The sequence below is a fragment of the Hyaena hyaena genome, unplaced genomic scaffold (assembly GCF_003009895.1).
Source record: "Hyaena hyaena isolate Hyena2069 unplaced genomic scaffold, ASM300989v1 scaffold_6, whole genome shotgun sequence".
Taxonomy (NCBI): domain Eukaryota; kingdom Metazoa; phylum Chordata; class Mammalia; order Carnivora; family Hyaenidae; genus Hyaena; species Hyaena hyaena.
This window is the reverse complement of record NW_024080638.1, coordinates 949,885-957,843: the sequence shown is the minus strand read 5'-3', so window position 1 is coordinate 957,843 and position 7,959 is coordinate 949,885.

Below are 7,959 nucleotides of genomic sequence, written 5' to 3'. Positions count from 1 at the left end.
TCTTTGCTCATCTTGCGGAACACTTGCAGAACGAGTTACTTGCAATCCAAGGTTTTACTGTGTATACAATTATATCATGATCAACTAAAGATTTATCCAAACAATGCAAGGAAATGCATTAATATTATATATCCCGTATCAATTTCAATAGATATCAAAAGATCTTTTATTAAAATGGATTACCTGGTCCTTACTTGGGGACCAGTGAAAACTGTCTTCCTCTATGCCCTCAGAGACAGATCTGTACAAACCTCAGCCTCCATCACTCTGGCCTTCCTGCTCTTCTTGGACTTCTGATTGGGTTCACAAATGGAAGGCAGGAGCAGAACAGAGGGTGGCAGGAGAAGAGGTCAAGATACTGACCCGCATCTGCCCCTTCCTCCACAACCACAGGTCCTATCAGCCCTTCTTCCTGAGCACAGCTCCCTGGGGGCCAGTAACACTGAGGAGACTGGGCGGTAGCGGGAGACTTCAATCTCACCTTTGCCCAGCTATCCCTTTGTGGAGATCCAATTTTCAAGAAAATTGTTGTTCTGAACTTAATTTTTTTTTCCTTCCTTTTCTTTTTGTTTTACCTTTTAGATGTTTCTTTCCCTCTTGTTCAGGAGCGTGTGTCCTCTTAGCTATGCCAGGTTAGGATAGAGGGTGCTGGTCTATCTCAGACCTACTGGGCCCTAGGTCCCTCCACTTTCTCATGTCAGAGTTCCAGGAAGGAGGTTTTTGAAATTTCTCTTTATTAGAGCTAAATTTAGAATTTGGTGAGGGAGAAATTTTGTCTATTTGAATTCATTTAAAATATGTAATTTTCAATGTCTTAATAAATCTTTTTTAATTTTTAAATTTAAAAAAAAAATAATTTCAGAGAGAGAGATAGCATGAGCAGGGGAGGGTCAGAGAGAGAGACGGAGATACAGAATCTGAAACAGGCTCCAGGCTCTGAGCTGGCTGTCAGCACACAGCCCGATGCGGGGCTCGAACCCACCAACTGTGAGTTCATGACCTGAGCCAAAGTTGGACACTTAACCGACTGAGCCACCCAGGCGCCCCTTAATAAGTCTTTTTTATTAAAGGGGAGGAAATATTCAGGAGCCCCTCTACCCCATCATTTCCTGCTTCCAGAACCACAAAGATGGGGCCTTACAGCAAGATTTTAAAGTAAATTCAAAACGACAAAAACCTCAGAGTGAAGGAAGTCTTTCTAACTATGACTCAAAATCCAGAACCATAAAATTGATAAATTGTATGGCATAAAAATCAAATTCTTATACATGGCAAATGAACATCATAAGGAAGGTCGTAAGACAAATGAAAAATTGGGGGTAATATTTATTACTTACATCCCAGAAAAGGATTGACCTCCTTCATATATAAAGAGCTTTTAGACAATGCAAAGAAAAAGCCCAACAACCCAATAGAAAAAAAAGGCTAAAAATATCTATAGACAGTCCACAGAAACACAATGACTCATAAGCATATGATGTCAGCCTCATTCATAAAAAGAAAAATGTAAAGTACATCTGTATCCAGATAACATTGGCACCTATCAGATTGGCACGTATCCCAGCAATTGTCAATATGCTCTTTAGGTGACTCTTTGTGGAAATAGTAATGTCCACACAGCGCTGCTAAGAGTGCTCTTATCCTACACATGTATCTACAAACTTGGGAAATCTTGTGTGTTGAAGGCTATTCATTGCAGCATTGTAAGTATCAGCAAAAGACTGGAAAAAAACCCAAGTGTCTCTCAGTAACTAAGGTACATCCATATGATACAATACATGCGGATGCTACCAAGAATGTGAAAGTTCTCTATGGATTGAAGGATCTCCAGGATACAGTGTTAAGAGAGAGAGAGAGAGAGAGAGAGTAAGGTGGTATAAGAAGGAAATCAGAATATGTAGTTGTGTTTGCACAAAGATGCAGATACATTCGTTACAAGATAATGGTTCACTCTTGGTGTTGTACTTTCTAAGGCTTTTGATAAATGTATAATGACATATAGAAGATGGAAGAATAGGAGGATCCTAAGCTCAGGTGAAAGTGATTGAGAGTACGCTTCTGATGAGCACTGAGTATCGTACAGAATTGTTGAACCACTATATTGTACACCTGAAATATAACACCATCTGTTAACTATGCTGGAATTTTTAAAAATTCTAATTTTAAATTTACTAAAACAGCTTCTTTGTTGTCATTGATTATAATGAGATATTACATAAACCCATACAAACAAATGTTACTAATTTTAAAAATATAGTTTTTGTTAATATTATATTAACATCCTGAATAAAATTTCTACTGGAGGAAAAAAATGTATAACCACACGTATCCATTATAATATTATACAGAATAATTTCACTGCCCTAAAAATCCATTTGTGCTCTCTTTATTCATTCTTTCCCCTCCCCCTCTGGCAACCACTGATCTTTATACTGTCTTCATAGTTTTGCCTTTTCCAGAATGTCATGTAGTTGGAATCATACAGGGGGCAGCCTTTTCAGATTAGCTTATTCCACTTGGTGAAATGCATTTAAGTTTCCTCTATGTCTTTTCATGGCTTGATAGCTCATCTCCTTTTAGTGCTGAATAATATTACATTGTCTAGATGTACTACAGCTTATTTATCCATTCATCTACTGAAGGATATCTTGGTTGCTTTCAGGTTTCGGCAATTATGAATAAAGCTGCTATAAACATCTATGTGAAGGTATGTGTGTGGACATGTTTTCAACTCTTTTGAGTAAATACTGAGGGGAGCAATTGCCACTCAGTGGCTGAGTCATCTGACTTTTGATTTCAGCTCCGGTCATGAACACACGGTTCATGGGATCAGGCACTGTATCGAGCTCTGCTGTCAGTACAGGGCCTGCCTGGGATTCTCTCTTTCTCTTTCTCTCTCTCTCTCTCTCTCATGCACACACACACTCAAAATCAAAAACAAAAACAAACAAACAAAAAAACTTCAAAAAAAAAAAGAAAGAAAGAAAGAAAAAGAAACTGCCAAACCTCCATCTAAAGTGGCTGTACTATTTTGCATTTCCACCAGCAATGTGTTACTCCCCATGCTCTCCACCATGTGGTGCTGTCAGTGCTCAGGATTTCAGCTGTTCTAGTAGGTGTGTGGTGGTATCTCATTGTTTGAATTCACATTTCCCTGATGACATAGAACATGGGGCATTTTTTCATATGCTTAATTGCCATCTGTATATCTTCTTTGGTGAGGTGGCTATTCAGGTCTTTGGCCCACTTTTTAATTGGGTTTTTCATTTTCTTCTTGTTGAGTTCTTTGTATACTTTGGATAACAATCTTTTGAAAATATTTTTTCCCCAATTTATGGCTTGTCTTCTCATTCTCTTGACATTGTCTTTCATAGAGCTTAATATTTTTAAAGGAAAAAATACTGTTCTTACTATCCCCACTTCCACTCTTCATTTTTTTTTTTTTTTTTAAAATAGCTTTGGCGGGGTACCTGGTTTGCTCGGTTGACAGAGCATGCAACTCTTAATCTCAGAGTGGTGAGTTCAAGCCCCACACTGGGCATGGAGCCTACTTAAAAAAATAGCCCTGGAAAGTGACATTTTGATAACCATTTTCTAGGTGTATTATTATCTTCCCCCTAATATCTCAATCCTATCTTTAGAGACATTACTTCTAAAATACAAAAACTATAAATTTTAAAACGATTTATCAATTTCTAAAAATATGGCAGGTGAATTGAGACCATTTTATTTTAGTATACTCGTAGCCACAAATGAAAAAATGTATTAACTTTTTACTTTTTTAACACATTTAGCTTATGCACTTAAACACTTTATCAGGCCAGAATAACACACATTTATTCTTTAAACAGAAGTACCTTAAAAAAAGATGTTTATGCCTTGGGAATTTTGTATTTTTAAACATTTGCTTAGAAAGTTCTTTTCAACTATGTATGTGACTACCTTCAGAAAACTCATTTTTACTCCAAAATATTTTATACAATGTTAGCCCAAATTAGGGCTCCAAGGTTAAAGCTTTTTAGAAGATTCAGATCTCAATTTGGCAAATGCTACATTTTCTTGTTTGTTTGTTTTAAATCTAGTCATGCAGGAAGAGTGAGCTCAGAGAGCAGTTAGGGCTCTCCTCCCACATACTGTTTGAAAGCTAAACAGATATCCAGGTTTTGCCCAGAATGTCCCTGATTCTCAGTCTAGCAGGCATGGAGGAGGGGCATCTCCTGGGCCTGCCCCATCCAGAACATTACCATACTTGTGACAAGCCTAGGGACCTCCCAACTGTAACACCTGGTTACAGTTCTTAACCCCAGGCTTCTCCCTATGGGATTTGGGTCATTTTGTGATCTCTTTGATCACATATATCTTATGATCAATGACCTCTACCTACTTGGGTAGAGTGTTAAAGAGACACCAAGAAATTGGATCTCAGGCCTACAGATCTTTACCTTTTCCTTTAAGTTTATTTATTTATTTGAGAGAGAAAGAGACAGAGAGGCAGAGAGAGTGAGAGAGAGAATGAGTCGGAGAGGGACAGAGATGGAGGGAGAGAGAGAATCCCAAGCAGGCTTCACTCTGTCAGTGAAGAACCAAATGTGGGGCTCAAACTCACAAACCATGAGATCACGACCGGAGCCAAAATCTGGAGTTGGATGCTTAGCCAACTGAGCCACCCAGGTGCCCCAGATCCTTGCCTTTAGCTTTATCTAGTTACTCATTGGTCCAAACTGAAAGGAGTTGAAGGGAAGACCAAAAGATGTCACTAATATGACAACCTCTCCCTGCAAACTTCTCTTAGAGACCCAACAGTCTCATGTAACTGATTAGCCCATCTCCTTCTTTTTTTTTTTTTAATTTTTTTTAATTTTTATTTATTTCTAGGAGAGAGAGAGAGACAGCGTGAGCAGGGGAGGGTCAGAGAGAGAGGGAGTCACAGACTGAAACAGGCTCCAGGCTCTGAGCTGGCAGTCAGCACAGAGCCCGACGCGGGGCTCGAACCCACGAACTGCGAGGTCATGACCTAAGCGAAAGTCGGACGCTTAACTGACTAAGCCACCCAGGCGCCCCTAGCCCATCTCCTTCCACATATTTTCCAGTCACCATTGTTTCATTTCTTAAATCTTTCAAAATCCATTCTTGGTGCAGTGCCTGTATAGGGTGCAATGGGGTTGATGCTTCCCAACTGTTGACATAATTGTATGCTCTCAGGTGTTCTACTGGTTGGTGGGAAGAGGACATGTGCACACATATACACACCATAAGGTAAAATTAAATCTTGGGTTATTTAGTGAAAGATACAAAGAATACACTGAAGTGATTGGATTACTGGAGCCGATGCAAAATATTCAGCACAGCACTCCACTTCTCCCAGATTGGGGAGAGGGTCACAGTGGCCATAAGATTGTGTGCAGGATAGAATCTTAATGAATCTAAGAGATTTAATTCTCTGTCATTCCATAGTGTTTTGAAACCTGGGGCTTCTATCACCAGTTAAAAAGAATTGATATGAACTGTCTACATGGACTATAGGAAGAGAATGCAAACCCAGTGAAGAAAAACACTGTCCATTTCCTTAGACCCTCCTTCCCCTCAACTCCAGAGGAGCTAAAACCAGGAGGACAGGTAAGAGATGTGGAGGAGCAGATTTCCCAACTTGTGCATGAGCATGTGCACACACACACACACACACACACCACTGCTCTGAACCATAGGTCATGCTTAAACCCAGGTGGAGATGGAGGTGAGAAGCAAAGTCCAAACAGAGGAACAGACTGTTGCTCCTACAGGTGAACATCCCAGCTTGCCTCTGCAGGACAGTGTTGTCACCGAGTCTTCGCATGGTATCACTCCCAGCTTGGTGCTTCTAAATAGGAGGCTTTGTTTTTCCGGGTTGTGCTTGATTACCCAATAGTGCTACTGGGTAATATGACTGGTCCGCAATGTTCCGTTAAGGTGGTTAGGATTTTTTTTTTTTTAATGTTTATTTATTTCTAGGAGACAGAGAGAGACAGTGTGAGCAGGGGAGGGTCAGAGAGAGAGGGAGTTACAGACTGAAACAGGCTCCAGGCTCTGAGCTGGCAGTCAGCACAGAGCCCGACGCGGGGCTTGAACCCACGAACCGTAGGATTTTTAAAAAAATGTCAGAATTCCCACACCTGAAACTAATGTAGCATTGTGTGTCAACTATACTTCAATAAAAAAATAATAAATTAAAAGATATGTAATGTTTATTTATTTTTGAGAGACAGACAGAGAGAGAGAGAGAGAGAGAAGCAGAGAAAGAGGGAGACACAGAATCAGAAACAGGTTCCAGGCTCTGAGCTGTCAGCACAGAGCCCGATCCGGGGCTGGAACTCATGAACCACGAGATCATGAGCTGAGCTGAAGTTGGATGCATAACTGACAGAGCCACCCAGGTGCCCCTATAAATTTTTAAAATTTAAAAATAAAAAAGAAGTAAGAATTCTGATGCAAAAAAAAAAATCTTTCCATGAAAAGCAGGAATTTTGAGTAAAAATAACTGAGGGTCAAATTCTAACTCTGCAGTGGAAACTGGAACAAGATAAATAATCTCCTAAACTTCAGTTTCCTCATCTGTGAAGTGAGAATGACACACATAATTAATATAATGTTAAAAATATAACATCGCTATGAAGTTAGGTGAGCTAATACACTGGAAGTTCTTGACACAGTGACTGGCATATAGTAAGAACTCAGCGAGGCTTAGCTCCTACTCTTATTATTATCATTTTATATACTTTGTAAAATTCTGACATACAGTTATATGTACATACTTATTTGACCTTAATTCTGATTAATTCTTTGTGATAGGTTCCCAGAACGTATATGAACATATTGGATAATAATCCACGTATATGAACATATTGGATAATAATCCTGTTTTTTCAGAGTTTTCCAGAGAACACAATTCAACAGCTTGCTTTACTTGACTACCAGCAAATTCATGAGTTCTGGAAATTAAATTCTTAGAGTAAATTTATTTGGTAGATTACAAGTTAGAAACCTAACTAAACTTATATCTATTTATGTTAAAGTCCAGTGCTCTTTTAAGTTCTCTCTGTGATAGGTTGTTAGCAAGAAAGAGAAGATAAAAGGCAAAGTTTTCTTCTTTATGGGAAATGCAATGGTCACAGAAGTGACAGTGTTTTAGGAAACTGTGCCTCTGGCCTCCTGCAATCTCTTGAGTGCATTCATTCCTTGGCGTTCCTTTCCAACACCTGCCATTTTAAATCCCTTGCTTTGCATTGCCATTGGACTTTTAGATTCCCTCCTTATCTCCGACCTTTTTATTTAAGGATGTGACTTTTAGCTAACCTTTGACCTGTAGGTCAGCAGTTAAGCTGTCCATTCTCCCAGACCCCTTTCATCTTTTGCCTTTTTAAGGACAAAGCCAGTTGTGCATAACTTATACATATTTCAGCCATCTCAAGCCATTCTTAGGTGGTGAAACTTCCTAAGGCAGGTGCTATAAAGAGTATGTTGAATAGAAATGATGAGAAACAAACATTATGAAAGGCATTAGGCTTTGGCTTTGTCAGGAAAATTCAGCCTCATCAAGTTTCATTTCAATGTCCTCTTTTAGGGGAGGCTAGGGGAATGTTCTTAACAGAGGCGGTCCTGATTACAGTTTTCTCATTTTGAAAGTGAAGTCTCTTGCAGAGCTGTTGTGAGGAGTAAATGTTAGAAACTATCCTTTTCTTCAAGATCTTAGCTTGCTGAGGAAGGGTACAACATATACACAGATGTCTGTAACACTGAATAGAGGAAGTAAGGGTCATGACCCACAAAAGGGGATTCTAAGAAAGGAGAGATCAAATTAAGTGGTGGAAATCTAGGAGAACTTCATGTAAGAGATGGTGTTTAAGAGGAGTCAAGCTTTGTGAAGGAGGGATGTTTAAGATCAGTCATGAAGGATTTTAGTGAGTGAAACTTGGTGCAGGTAGA